Raw genomic sequence first — 15,129 nt, forward strand, 5'->3', positions numbered from 1 at the left:
CTGGGTCATCTGGCAGGGGGAGGCTAGAATATGTGGGAGGTGAGGTGGGGGCTGAGAAGGAATAACGAAGACAGAGCTTCTGGGTACACACCAGCCTGTGTAATGTAGACAGGAAATAAATGTTTTTTACCTGCTGAACTCTGTGCTCATGACAGGATTCTGGTAAGACTGTTCTTTTTGGTAATGTTCTATATGTATACACTCTTCCAGACAGTGAGAGGCATAACAGCAGGGTTATAACAATTTAGCATTTCTGACTTTTCCTCATGCATATTATTTATTTAACGAATATTTAATGAATATTATTAAATGCAAATCACTATATCATCCATTAAAAATGCTTTTAATGTCCTATATCACTTGGTTCTTGTTCTGTCTTCCTAACCAGATGAGGCATCTTGTTAGATTTTTGGCATCCTCCAGGGTTAGGGATCCTGGCCACTTTCTCAGGAGTTAGTTTTCAGCTCTGATGTACCAAGCTCTGCCCTGTCTCAGGCTGTCCCACTGCTGTCACTCTAGAACATAGCAGGAGCATCTATACCACCACCATCTGATATCCAATTGATACACTCTTGCCATTTCCTGGACCCCTGAATGCATATTCAGGTGTTTTCATCCTAAGCATTGAATAATAATATGTGTGTGGAGTGACAGATAAATAGGATGATAGGCAGATATGTAGATAAAGTTTTATTTGCTTGGGGCAGGGCGCGGTGGCTCATGCCTGTAATCCCAGCACTTTGGGAGGCCAAGGCAGGTGGATCACTTGAGATCAGGGGTGAGACCAGCCTGGCCAACATGGTGAAACCCCGTCTCTACTAAAAATACAAAAACTAGCCAGGCAGGGTGGCATACACCTGTAATCCCAGCTACTTGGGAGGCTGAGGCGGGAGAATCACTTGAACCCCGGAGGTGGAGGTTGCAGTGAGCAGAGATCGCGCCATTGCACTTCAGCCTGAGCGACAAAGTGAGACTGAGCCTCAGAAAAAAAAAAAAAAAGGTTTATTTGCTTGGATCCAAATCCTTTCTGTGTGCAAACCCTTACAACAAAATAGGTGAAAAGGGCTCTTTCCTTGCTCTATTCTCTCTGGGGCCTGGCATATGCCTCCCTCTTCAGGAGCTGGAAATTTGTTAAATGGCATAGAGCACCAGCGGCGAAACCTCTGACTTCTTCATTTCAAAGATACAACTCAGTCTTAGAGTACGGGAGTGTGTTTTGAACATTCAAGTGGATGCTGTGTGTTTGTGTGAGCTGCTAACAGTAATGCTGTCTCATAATGCATGGTATCACCCTTCACTCTCCTTTTAATGGCATCACACAGATGAAAGGTAAGCATAAGAATGTGTAAGAACCTCTGTAGGAGGTAGGAATAGACAGTGAAATGCTACAAAGATGCAGTGCCTTTGTTAAGTGTCTTTTATTCTGTCATGGTCCAGATATAATTAATGACACAGTGAAGTTGTAAAAATAAGGATGGTGTGTTCACATAACTGAGAATTAAGGAAGTGAGAGGAAACCTAAAAGGAACTAAGGCAGTGGTTGCACAAAAAATCAGTGTTCTGACCTTTAATGGACTAAAGGGAATTTGGTAACTTTAAGCAAATGCCTTCTGTAGGGGAAAGACAGCACAGTTTATTCAAAGTTATCATGTCTGGCTCATTTATTAATTTTGGGGGCATATATGAATAAGGATACACAGAAACAATAGACATAATTTGTTTTATCATTCAAAAAGCCTTTCACAAAATTTTCCATCAATGTTACAATGGGAAAAGATGAGGCGGGTAGACAATTTAAAAGGTGTAAAAAGTCTTAGAGACATAAAATGAAAAGTCTCTGGAAATAGAATTGTGATCTTCCGAAAGGGAAGGTAGAACTGGATGGGTTTAACAACTTATAAATACGGGAAAGTCAGAATAAGCAGTGACGTACTTGAAGATATTGCTTGTTGCTAAGCTATTTTGGGAATTTTAATGACTATGGAATAAACTGGTGACTACATGAATAGACAAAAAAAGGCATATTAATTTCAGTGATTGAAAATGTATGAAAAATTAATCCAAGTTAGATTTATCTATGTGTTATCAGTTATGGACCAGGTGAAAGACCTGAAAATCAGTTAAAGTGTAATCTCAGTGTGGACAGCCTAGAAATTCAAGATTTTAAACAAAATGTTGATACAAAATAAAGGCTATCATCTACCCTAGGTCAAAGTCATGTGCTCTGATAGCAAATTCCATGCACAGTTTTAATAGACTCCATAATAAAATAATAAGAAAATAGGCAAATGTTTCCAAAGAGGTAATTTAAATGATCCTAAAAATGGGTGGGCTGAACATTTGCAAGAGATCAGGAATACAGGTTGGAAAGATGACCAGGGAATGTGATTTATTAATTTTTTCTCAACTTTTTTATTTTGAAAAATTGCCAACCCTCAAAGAAGCTGAAATGAACATCTATATGCCCTTCACCTAGAATTCATCAATGAGCATTTTTTACATTCATAATCTCTGTTTTTCCAAATTCTTTGAAAATAAGTTGCGGAGGTCACATTGTTTTTTTCCTAATACTTTAGCTTCTGTTTCCAAAGAAAAAGGACATTCTGTTATATAACCACAATATTATTATCACAATATGACTGACACATTAGTGTTATCTAATAAATGGTCCACATTTTCAGATTTCCAAAATTTTCAATAAGATTTTAGTTATTTTTTAAAAAAACTAGAAGCCAATCAATAATTATTTGTGCATTAAGTTGTCAGTCTCTTTAATCTTTCATTTTAAACATACTACCAGTCGTTTTTTTTTCTAGTTTTGGTATTGACATCTATGAAAAGTCCAGGCCAGTTGTTTTGTAGAATAGGCCACAATTTGGAATTTTTTAAAAAATATGTATACTGGGTCTCTGTCACCCAGGTTGGAGTGCAGTGACGCGATCTCGACTTGCTGCACCGTTGCCTCCCAGGCTGAAGCAATCCTCTCACCTCAGTCTCCCGAGTAGCTGGGACTACAGACATATGCCACCACACCCAGCTAATTTATTTTGCATTTTTATTGGAGATGGGATTTCACCATGTTGCCAAGTCTGGCCTTGTACTGCTGGGCTCAAGCGATCTACCTTGCTTTCCACATTGCTGGGATTACAGATGTGAGCCACCATGCCTGGCCCATGATGTGGATTTATCTTATAGTTTCTTTATGACTGTATCAGGTTAAACATGTTTTAATATGAATAATACGTAGGTGGTACTGCTTTCAATGCATCCCTCCAGGTTGCATATAATGTCAACTTGCCTCATCATTGGTAATGATGAGTTTAAGCACTTGGTTAAGGTGGTGTCTGCTAGATTTCTCCACTGTAATAGTAACTTTTCCCATTGGTAATCAATAAACAATCTTTGGAGTGACGTTTTGAGTCTGTGTTCCTCAATAACTTTTTAACCAAGAGTTTTAGTGTCCATGGAAGATTCATACCTATTTTCTCATTCTCTCATTGCTTTTATATTACTAGCTGGCATTCTTTTAAGGATGAACTCCCTCTACCTTTTTAAAGGATCACTGTGGCCTTGCCGATTCTTTTTCTATTTAATGTGTTAAAATCCGTTCCATAGTTACTCTTTTTGATGCTTGAATTGTTCTGACTCCAGTGTTCCTTTGAACATCTCCGTCAATTTTTCAGGATTCTTTTGTTTTCCAACACAATACAGTATTTCAAATTCACCTTGAACTTTCCTTGCTCCAAATTTGTAATCAACTATTTATCCAAGAAATTCATTAAAAATTATTTATGTATTTATTTAAAAGTAAGAAGTGGTATTTAGATACCAAGATCTGGGTGTTGGGAGAGAGACAATTCTGTGCAGGTCTCTCACATTTCTGTGCACCTTGTGAGGGAGGGAGTCCCAGCTCTTTGTTCTGGACTCATTTTTCCAGGGTGTCTGTGAAGTGAACAGCCTTGGAAGACAGAGATGAAGTCTTTCTCCAGAACAAAGGCCAGGTTTGTTTACTGTCCGGTGTAATCAAGATAACGTCTCTCTCTGGGGCAAATGTCAGACAGCCTTCCCATTCTACAAGATTCGGCCAAGTTCAGGGTTTCTTTCCTATAACAGAACCCACTGCGTGTGCAGGCATTACCTGGTTCTTTTCATGTTGCTCTGTGGAAATTGAGGTTGGAGAACAGGAGCAAATGCTGATACTCTGGGAACTCTATTTCCACGAATAATAAACTCCTTTGTTGCTGACCCAGGAGTTTCTTGTGTTCTGCTGGCATTCATGAAACTGGCAGGCTAGCTTGTCGGGTTTCAAGTAGGATAACATCTCAGACTCTGTACGGTTCTTGACACTGGGGAATGGGTGTGTTTACTGCTACTGATGTGTCATTGCTTCCATGCCTTTTCAATGGAGAAAACTAGGAAATATATTTTTTTTAAATCGTGAGTGGATACTAACAACTTGTATTTCAAAACAATGCCATTAAGTTCTTCCTCTCCTTCCGCTAATCCATATTTACATCTCCCTTCTCCAACAGAGAGAGCCCTAGTTCCTAAGAATATCAATAAATTCACACAGTTGCTCTTTCCTGCATTTCATATAAATTGGGATTACAATTATTATGCCAAAGTTATTATAAGTTCAGTAGTTGTTTGCAGTTTTTTTGTCCTTACAGTATATCACACCCAAGATGCAGTCATATTACTGTACTATAAAGATACTTCAATTCTCTTTTTTTTCTGATTATGTTACCAATTTGGTATTGTTCTGACTCCAGTGTTCCTTTGAACATCTCCATCAATTTTTCAGGATTCTTTTGCTTTCCAACACAATACAATATTTCAAATTCACCTTGAACTTTCCTTGCTCCAAATTTATAATCAACTGTTTATCAAAGAAATTCATTTTAAAAATTATTTATGTATTTATTTAAAAGTAAGGGGTGGTATTTAGACACCAAGATCTGGGTGTTGGGAGAGAGACAATTCTGTGCAGGTCTCTCACATTTCTGTGCACCTTGTGAGGAAGGGAGTCCCAGCTCTTTGTTCAATTTTAGACCTGCATAATACTCCATCTTGTTTATTCAACCAGGTTCCTGTGCATGGGCATTTTGATCGTTCCTAATATTTTACTATTATCAGTAATGCCATATTGAATAACCTTTTGTTTTGGGTGAGGTATACCTTCACGGTAAATTCCTAGAAGTAAAAATGCTGGCACAAAGAATAAATGCACATGCAATTTGCTAATATCTTCCTAATAGATTACATCATTTTGTAGTGCCATGTAAAAAGTTTGAGAGTGCCCTGTTCATTTCTTCTTAATGGTGTGTATGGAAAAGCTCCTGAATTTTTGCCTATCTGAAACGTGAAAAATTGTGTTAGTATTTGGCATTTCTAATTATATGTGAAATTATGCATCTTTTCATGTGGGGGGAAATCGGTGTGATTCTTATACACATGCATATGTCAAAGCTCATCAAGTTAAATATTTTAAATGTGTGCCACTTATTGTATGTCAATTATAGCTAAATAACACTTTTTTTAGTTTAAAAAAATTAAGGAGTGAAAAGAGACTAAAACCCCAAAAGAAAAATGAAAAGACAGGAGCAGGCAGTTAAACAAGAGAGAGATAAATAAATACTCTTTAATAATACGCCTTAAAATTATGGCATAAATTTAAATTTTTAAAAAATTTCTTTCTGTGAAACCTAACAGGAAAATTACAGTGTATGCCGTCTCAACCCAAGATAACCAAACACTTTTCACAGATAGAAAAAAGATCATTTGAATAATATAAATATAAGTAATAAAAACAACTTGAAAGTAAATAAACAGGTCATACATAAAATGTAACATGAAGAAGGTTTATTATATTCTCCAAAGGAGGAAGAAATGGCTTGATAGTGGGTGGCGAAGGAGGATGTGGGCGCTTGGGGAGTCATTCTTTGAAAGGTGCATTCTTTTTTTCTGCATGATCTTCATCAATTTTTTTCACTTTAGGGAGATCACAATTATTTGCAATCAAATTACACTTAAAAATAAAGTTTATAGGCAGGGCGCCGTGGCTCACGCCTGTAATTCCAGCACTTTGGGAGGCCGAGGCCGGCGGATCACGAGGTCAGGAGATCCAGACCATCCTGGCTAACATGGTGAAACCCCGTGTAGTTCCAGCTACTCGGGAGGCTGAGGCAGGACGATGGCGTGAACCCGCGAGGCGGAGCTTGCAGTGAGCCGAGATCGCGCCACTGCACTCCAGCCTGGGCGACTGTGCGAGACTCCGTCTCAAAATAAATAAATAAATAAATAATAAATAAATAAAAAATAAAGTTTATAACAGTTAAGACCACCTTCAAAGAAAAATACAGGGTAGACATTACAGTGCTTTGAAACACACGGAATTAGCTAATGTGTAGGGCAAACTGCAGAGCACAGATCTGTTGGCATAGGTCCACACAGAAAAATATGTTTGGACCATCCAAACGTGGAACTCAATTCAAATTTGTTCCATTTTGAAATTTCCTGACTAGAAATATATTGAGTAAAATGGTGACTGTCTTTTTCTAAAACTGTAATATTGAAATATCACTTTTTACACTAAATCTACTTAGCATGTTTTTTGGGGAAAGGTAATTATAACAAGAAAAAAAAACCCCAGATAATGTGAAAGGCGGTATAACTTTTCAAGAGGCGTGATGGTAAAAGTGTCATTGAAATCAACAATCATTATATAAACTGAGCTTGTATTTCAATGCTACTATTCTAATGGATAAGAAAAGCCGAAATTATCATGTCTAAGTAAGTAGTTTACTTTGGTAGAGGTACTGATGATTCATCAAACATACTGCCCTTGTAGACACTAAACAATTCTAAGTTTGGTTATCACATGCTTTCTTTCATGTTTTAACTCAGAACCTTGATTTATGCTTCCCATTGTTTTTGGATAAAATCCAAATTTCCTAATTCTGTTGAAAGAGCCTCCACAATTTGGTTCTCACAAATCTCTTCAGGTCTTTTATTTTCACCCTTCCTCTAGAGCTCTGTGTTTTAGCTATGTTGAAATGCTTTTACCTTCTAGAATTTGACCTACTTCATCTCATCCAAAGGCCTTTTAAAACCTGTTTGCTCACATTAAACACCCTACCTTTTATCGTGATTTGAAGGTTACACAATATATACATGTATCTAAATATCGTGTGATACCCTGTAACTATGTAAAATTACTATATGTCAATAAAAATAAAATAAACATAAAAACACCAACCCCGCCTTTTGTTCTTTGCCTCATTCTCTCCTACTGAGGAGTGCCAGCTTAAATTTCAATTCTTTGGAAGGTCTTCCGTGTCCCCAGATTAGGTTAGCCCTTAGGTTCCCTTGCTAGGTGCTTCCAGAGTACTGTGTATTTCCTTAATTACAATAGCCTTTATTATAATGCTTGCTTCATTGAATGCCTTCTGAACTTTCAAGGGCAGGTACTATGAATGTCTTATTTATTCCTGTCTCTTCAGCATATAGGAAGATCTCTGTAAGTATTTCTTGGATGGATGAATAGGTAAAAATGTATACGAATTATGCCATTAAATATACACTTCTAATATACTTTTGTCAACTCTATCAGTTAAAAATTGGGGGCTTTTAACCCTATCATTAACATTTTTATTACAAAAATGTATTTATATTTATCTGTTTCTATTTCCCTGCAATGAGAAGGACAGAATTCTGAAGCATAGACACAGAATAAATAATGCCTCCTTGCTGTTACAATTTACTTGGAAAAAGCATGTCTACTTTATAAACATTGTTATTTTTATCCTATACTTTCTGATTGGCACAGGACAGATATTAAAAATATTATACTTTATAACCTGAAATCTGTTTTTTAACTTAATTTTTTTTTGCTTTTTAAATATATAAATTTTCAGAAACTCATTGCTTGCTAACTGAAATCTGTTTTAAAGCAATACATTTTCCATAGAGAAGGTATTTTGGATAAAAAGAATGATGATGTAGCAAGTTAGAGATTTGGGAGAGCATTTTAAGTAGTTCGATTTGTTCAAGTATTGAATATGAAATTTAAATCACATTTTAACTCTTTCCTTTAAAAGTATACAATGTTTAAAACAATATTATTAAAAACTTTATTTTAGATATTTAACAATACCTTTTAGAATTGGTGGCTTTATATTAACATTGCAGTTTTAGCTAGTCCATGGTATTTGGAAAAAAATCAGGTTTACAATGGTGATAAATATAATGCAAAAGTCTTAAAATGATTTAAAATGATGACTTAAGAGTTATGAAATAATCAGCCTAAGCCTGTATTAAGAAAAAGTTCCTTTTTTAGTTTTGAAAAGCAAAAGGGCTCCACCTGGTGTTGAATGAAACTATAGACTTTTAAAAATGATTTGATGATTTTACATTTTCTAAAAATTGAAATTCAAAATGCTTTTCTCGATTTTCTGTTTATAGTAACGCTATTGATATTGTTCCAAAATTACATGGACTTAGTTCTTTTATGAAGTAATTAATGTGTGCCTGATAAAAAATGTTTCCTTTAACATTTTAAAAGATTTTAGAGAAACTTCTCTCATGCACCTTCCCTTCATCCTATCTTTGGCAGGCATGAAAATGCACCTCACAGACAGAGCACCCAGCTGCTGTGCTTTGAAGTCAGCCACACCTCCCATTCATTGCTCTTACCAGTGGACTGACTGCTGTGGCGATACTGAGGCCGTCTTGGTTCTGGAAGACAGGTGGGGCTCCTTCCACCGCTTAGGCTGGAGTACTTCCCCAGGGCTTTGACAAACAATCCTTAGACTGCAGAGCAGTGTAGGATTCTTCCATTCAACCTTCTCTCCCTCATCCTGGGGTCAGACTTGGATGCAGTCCGACAGCTCTCCCAGCCTTTCCGAGCTCCTTCTTTATTTCTTTTTACACGGGCATTTCCCACTATTAAAATCCTGACATATTTAATCCTGTCTTTGTTATCTGTTTCTCTGAGGTCCTGGGCTAACACAATTTCCCTTCTGGAACTTTTATGAAAAATGAGCAAGTGGAGACATTGATCTTATTTTCTAATATCTGGGTGATCTACTATTTGGTTCTTATGCATTAAATTAGATTTTGAAATCTTAAACTCAGGTCCAGGTCTCTTTGAGCTTTGCTAATTAGTGCATGGTGTGGAAAAGTTCATGTGTCCTGTGGAACCACTTGACACTTTGATGCTCCATGGCTTCAAAGCATGAAGAATGAAATAAAATGGTATAATTATTTTGTATTTTGACTACAAGATCTCAAAGGATGTTATAGTTAAAATTCAAAATAATTATACTATTTACATGATATAACTATATACCATATAAGGTATAAGGGCTCTCTGTGATCCTTTAATTCTCCAGGATCTCAGAGAAACAGATGCAAAGACAGGATTAATAAATATAAATAAATTTATATAATAAAAATATTAACGACGGGGTCAAAAGCCCCCAATTTTTAACTGATAGAGTTGACCAAAGTATATTAAAATAATATATTTAATTACTTAGTTTAGTCAGCATGTTATTGTTTGCACCAGTCACAAGGGCTTTTGGACAAGAGTGATGATAAATCAATGCAAATCCAACATCGCTTCTAGAAAAATGCCTTCTCATGCCTGTAATCCCAGCACTTTGGGAGGCTGAGGTGGGTGGATAACATGAGGTCAGGAGTTCAAGACCAGCCTGACCAACATGGAGAAACCTCGTCTCTACTAAAAATTAGCCAGGTGTGGTGGTGCATGCCTGTAATCCCAGCTACTCGGGAGGCTGAGGCAGGAGAATCGCTTGAACCTGGGAGGCAGAGGTTGTGGTGAGCCGAGATCGTGCCATTGTACTCCAGCCTGGGCAACAAGAGCAAAACTCCATCTCAAAAAAAAAAAAAAAAATTTTTTTTTTTTACTGATGAAGAGAAGGACTTTAATGTCACTTTTTACCCACACAACAAATCATATTTAGTGTTATTTTTCAATATTAAGTGCTGGTGATGATGCAAATGCATATTCAGATTTGTTGGTTCTCATTGAAATGGGATATACATTATTGGAGTATCCTAGAGAATAATCAACTATGTGAAGTGAAAGACACTTCAGTTCCTGATAGAAAGGCAATAAGCACCAGTAACTTGCGATTTCTGGAAACTGCCCAGGGATCTTGTGTCATTCCATGTGCTTGGTTTGCTTCTATCTCACTGATATTTACACTGAGAGGTTAATGCAACTCTAGGAAAATAAAACTTCAGATTACTTTGTAGTATAAGAGAATGGAAAGAAACCATAGCCTGGGAGGTAGAATATTTGCATTTGAGTCTTGGCTTCACTTACCTTGGGTAAGCCACTTACCTTCCTTAAACTTCCCTTTCCTTATCTGTAAGATGGGGCTTTAATTCTCTGACTCTCATTCACATGGTCATAAGGCTTAAATGAAAAAACCCACTTGAGAACACTCAGTAAACTAAAGCACATTGCATGTTTAAGGTTATATAATCATAGTTTAATTGTATTTCTAATAAAATTATCTGCTAAAAATGTAAGTAGGTATTCTGATCTTTTATAGGAATTTTGAAATTTATAGTACATGTAAAGATATTTAAGTAAAAATTTTCTGAAGCAACTATTTAAATAAACAAATATGTTTTAAAATAGATCTTATTTTGCTTTGCTTCTTTCATGTAAAATACATAGATTATTTATTAACAAAGACAAAGATTATAACTTAGCTACCTTTGGTAGGTTAAAAATGGAAACAAAACTAAGTGTAAATTTGAATTGCATGAAAGTTCTGGAGAGACAGAGAGGTTAATTCTCTCCCTTCAATTTTTGAGGCAGTGGTGGAGGAAACACATTTTTATAGAACCTGACAAAGCACAGAATGAAAGAAGACATCTTTGTTTATCTGTAGACCTGAACAATGAATAATATTTTTGTTTTAATTTTTTTATTGTGCTCTTTTATAGGTTTTCATGAAAGTAAGTTAATAATGTAACATCTCCACAAATTCTGTTTTAAAACTATAGCTGATAATGTTCTTACATGATAAAATATTGTCCATAAATTATTCATTTGTAGTTAAAATACAAAATAATTATTCCACTTAATTTTGTTCTTCATGCTTTATGCAACCATTTAACTGTGATAAGTATAACACTGTTATTATGAAGTAGTTTAATTAGGCATCCTTATTCTGGTTAACTTAAGCAAAAAGAGGAAAAAATGAGCTACTGATATTTCACATAGACTCCAAGGAAAAGTTGAACATCTAGGCCTTGGGAAGTGCAGGAACAGGAGGCTCTGAGGTCTAGGGAGAAACTTTTCATCCCCTCTTTGCTCTGCCTAAGATACTCCTTAAGTCAAAGTCTGGGTAAGGTTGCACTCTGAGCCCATTCCTTGGTCCTGAAGAAAGTAAAATATCTTCTGTGAAATGCCAGTTTTGTGCAATACAAGAGGGGTGGTCCCCAAAAGAAAGTGAAGGGATGCTGGGCAAGAAAATAACAGATACTCACTACTTGATGTATTCAACTCAAATATTTTCCAATGACTTTTTTCATTTGTGACAGTTATAATCACTTTCCTTAGTTTCTAAGATGACATGCACTATCTGTTAAGTCATGACAAGCTCAGATATTCACCAACATGCTTTTTTGATGTTCGTTTCTTCTCTCTAAGCAAATACTGCACTAGATAGACCAGGCACTGATGCTTATCACTGAGGTATTGGTATTTTTTTGTTCTTAGGATTGTATATTCTTGAAATGATTGCTGCCGTGTAAAGTTAAGGCAAGGCACACTGGAAAATTGCAGGCTTGGCGAGTGTCCAGGTAAATGGTATTCTTTACTGCTTCCCTATGGCCATTATTAACAGGATGACTTGAGCAGAGGCAGCAGATGCCCATGGGAATAGTGTTTTATCTTCTAGAGATAGAAGCTCTGTGTATGCATGCTCATGGACAGGGCACAGGTATGGCTTTGGGCCAAAATATGTGTATCTGCTGCTTTGAGAATGACTTCTTTCAGAGGCCAATGTGGGAGGATTGCTTGATCCAAGAGTTCGACCCGGCCTGGGAAACATAGCAAGACTCTGTCTTTACAAAAAATAAAAAATGAGCTGGACATGGTGGTGTGCACCTGTAATTCCAGCTATTTGGGAAGCCGAGATGGGAGGATCCTTTGAACCCAGGAGTTCAAGGCTGCAGTGAGCCATGATCGCGCTGCTGCACTCTAGCCTGGATGACAGAGCGAGATCCTGTCTCAAAAAAAGAAAAAAAAAAGACTTCTGTAGGTACTTTAGTTTAGAGTTAGCTAGAAAAGTAGTACTAGAAATGAGACATGATACATGTTTCACATCTGAAAAACTCTCAGAACATCTCTGATTTCTATCACCATTATGTATACATTACAATAATATCTGTTGTTTAGATTGGACAATATGTGTTGCTACTCTTATTTTTTATTACATTTGAAACATTTTACATATTCAGATTCTGTTGTTTATAATTTACTTTTTAAATAGTTATAAAAATATCATTTAAATATATAATTTATCTTTCTGTTATTAAAACAGATATTCTAGCAAGAAACACTAGAGGGCATTCACTGCTTTGTTCAAAGACATTGGTCCACTTTATATGCAGCTGTTCATATGTGATGCAATTTGTTAATATGCTTGAGAAATTAAATATGAAAATTTTCATTTTCTAAACTATCTCAGCATATTATTGAATACTGAAACAACAAAAACGAAAAAGTGGATAAGTAGGTCACAGGGCACAAGAATATCGAATTTTTCATATTGGAAACAAATCTTTAAATAATCTTTAATGTGACTTAATTTCTCTTAAAATAAGTCAACAAATAATACAAAATATCAAGTTTTTAGCATTTCTAGCACAGAAAAAAAGCTTGATATAATTTTAGACTTACCTTTATTTTAAACGCACCTGGAATTTAAAAACACAAGTAAATTATGTAGAAGCATCAATGAGTTAAATCATTCATTTCCCAATTGTCATTTTATTATAAGATATCACTGAAATTATCCTGCTTCTATTTCCATTCTGAAGTTTTCTTATTACACTTACCTATCCTTTTGCTCTCTATTCAATTTAACTTATTTATGCATTCAATTCTCTTATTGGGCACATTCTCTATGCATTGTTTTGGGTTTGTAATTCTCAAAATACTGTGTGTATGCTACAACAAAATATGCTCAAATAATTTGAGTAAGAACAAATCCTCATGAACTATAGAGATAACAGAAAGAAGAAGTAGTTTTTTTAGCCTCAGTTTCTTTTTTGATAGGTTTACTTTATTTTATATTTTATTTATTATTATTATTATTTTTTTGAGACAGGGTCTCACTCTGTTGCCCAAGCTGCAGTGCACTGGCAGGATCTCAGCCTGCTGCAACCTCTGCCTCCTGGGCTCAAGCAATCCTTCCACCTCAACCTCCTGAGTAGCTGGGGCTACAGGCGTGCACCACCACATCTGGCTAATTGTATTTTTAGTAGAGACAGGGTGTTGCCATGTTATTCAGGCTGGTCTTGAACTCTTAGGCTCAAGCAATCTGCCTGCCTCTACCTGTCAAGTTGCTGGGACTACAGGAGTGAGCCACTGTGCCCTGCTGATAGGTTTATTTTAGACTGGACATCTGGCTAAATATTCTTATTGGCTTAAGTTTAGACCAAAATATGTAAAATAATCTGAACAATTTTATAGATAACTTTGTAAAACCACATGGCTTAACGAAAACCTAAAAAAGCAAGTGTTCACTTAACATTTTTACCCCTAATTTTTATATTTATATGTGGAATTTTAAAAAATGCAAGTATCACAAATATGAATCTTAGCATATCTCTCCCCTGCCTTCAGGAACCCATTTTTAGATAAAATTATCTAATAAAAGTTAAGTAAATTTTGGCCCAGTGTGGTGGCTCACGTCTGTAATCCCAGCACTTTGGGAGGCTGAGGCGGGCGGATCACGAGGTCAGGAGTTTGAGACCAGCCTGACCAACATGGTGAAAGCCCGTCTCTACTAAAAATACAAAAATTAGCCGGGCATGGTGGTATGCACCTATAATCCCAGCAACTTGGGAGGCTGAGGCAGGCGAATCGCTTGAACCTGGGAGGCGGAGCTTGCAGTGAGCCGAGATCACGCCACTGCACTCCACCCTGGGCGACACAGCGAGACTCTGTCAAAAAAAAAAAAAAAAAAAAAGTTAAGTAAATTTAAACTATATGTATGAAATCCTTTAAAAAGTATAAGTGCTGTATAAATGTAAGAAGCTGTCATTTTGGGATTTAAATTTTGACTTTGGTATTTATCAGCTCAGTGTTTTCATCTGTAAAAATGAAAACGACAACTCATTTGATGACTTTCCTCCCTTTTTGCATCAGTACTTTCCTGAGAAATAACAGTCTAGCTGATGGATCGTGTCTAGGTACTGCAGAAGGTGGGGAACCATATGAGGAGCAAGAAAGAAAAAAGCAAGGAAAAAAAGACATGAAATTTAAAAAAATTACAGAACTGTAGGAATGAATTTTTCAATTGTAATGTAACACTACCAACCTAAAAAGATGACAAAAAAATTGCGAAGGACTATTTAGATGTCTTTTGAGTCACTACCCTTACAGTATCTTGGTTCTCAAATTTCTGTACGAGTTTTCTGTTTTACGGGTTTTTCCAACACATTTTGAAACTTTCACTGGCTTCTTCTAATCTGCACTGTTTGTGATCTGTCTCCTATGTTACGTCAGTGTGGGATTAGAAAATGCAATAATAAATTATGTTAAACATAATTAGAAAAGCAAATCTATTAGCATTCCAAAAAATATATGACTTTTGGAGTATTCTTTTTTTTTCTGTTTGTAGTTAGCTTCTTTAGTGTAAAGGTAATTAGGAAGTTTCACTAATAAACTTGCCCTCTTTTGATTGTGCAATTAGCTCTGAGACAGCAAAGTTCAAATGGTGTATCTTTTCATTTTTGCAAACAATGACTCTGTTTTAGAGTCAGTGCTTTTGTTCAAATATTGTAGAGGTCTTTTGGTGTGGGATAAGGGTGTATTCTGGGAGGTAGCTGGTGGTGACATCAGAATCAGAAGGAGCA

General features: G+C 36.1%; 1 long non-coding RNA gene across 1 annotated transcript in view; it reads left to right on the top strand.

Moving 5' to 3' along the window:
* The first annotated feature begins 8,621 nt into the window (after positions 1 to 8,621).
* The window catches only part of LOC129480639 (uncharacterized), a 37,919-nt gene continuing 31,411 nt past the window's right edge, over positions 8,622 to 15,129 (top strand). Inside the window, exons 1-2 of the long non-coding RNA XR_008657089.2 lie at positions 8,622 to 8,747; positions 11,762 to 11,844. This is a non-coding gene — a long non-coding RNA (uncharacterized lncRNA). The remainder of the gene's footprint in view (positions 8,748 to 11,761; positions 11,845 to 15,129) is intronic.

This window comes from Symphalangus syndactylus, chromosome 4 (assembly GCF_028878055.3).
Source record: "Symphalangus syndactylus isolate Jambi chromosome 4, NHGRI_mSymSyn1-v2.1_pri, whole genome shotgun sequence".
Lineage (NCBI taxonomy): Eukaryota > Metazoa > Chordata > Mammalia > Primates > Hylobatidae > Symphalangus > Symphalangus syndactylus.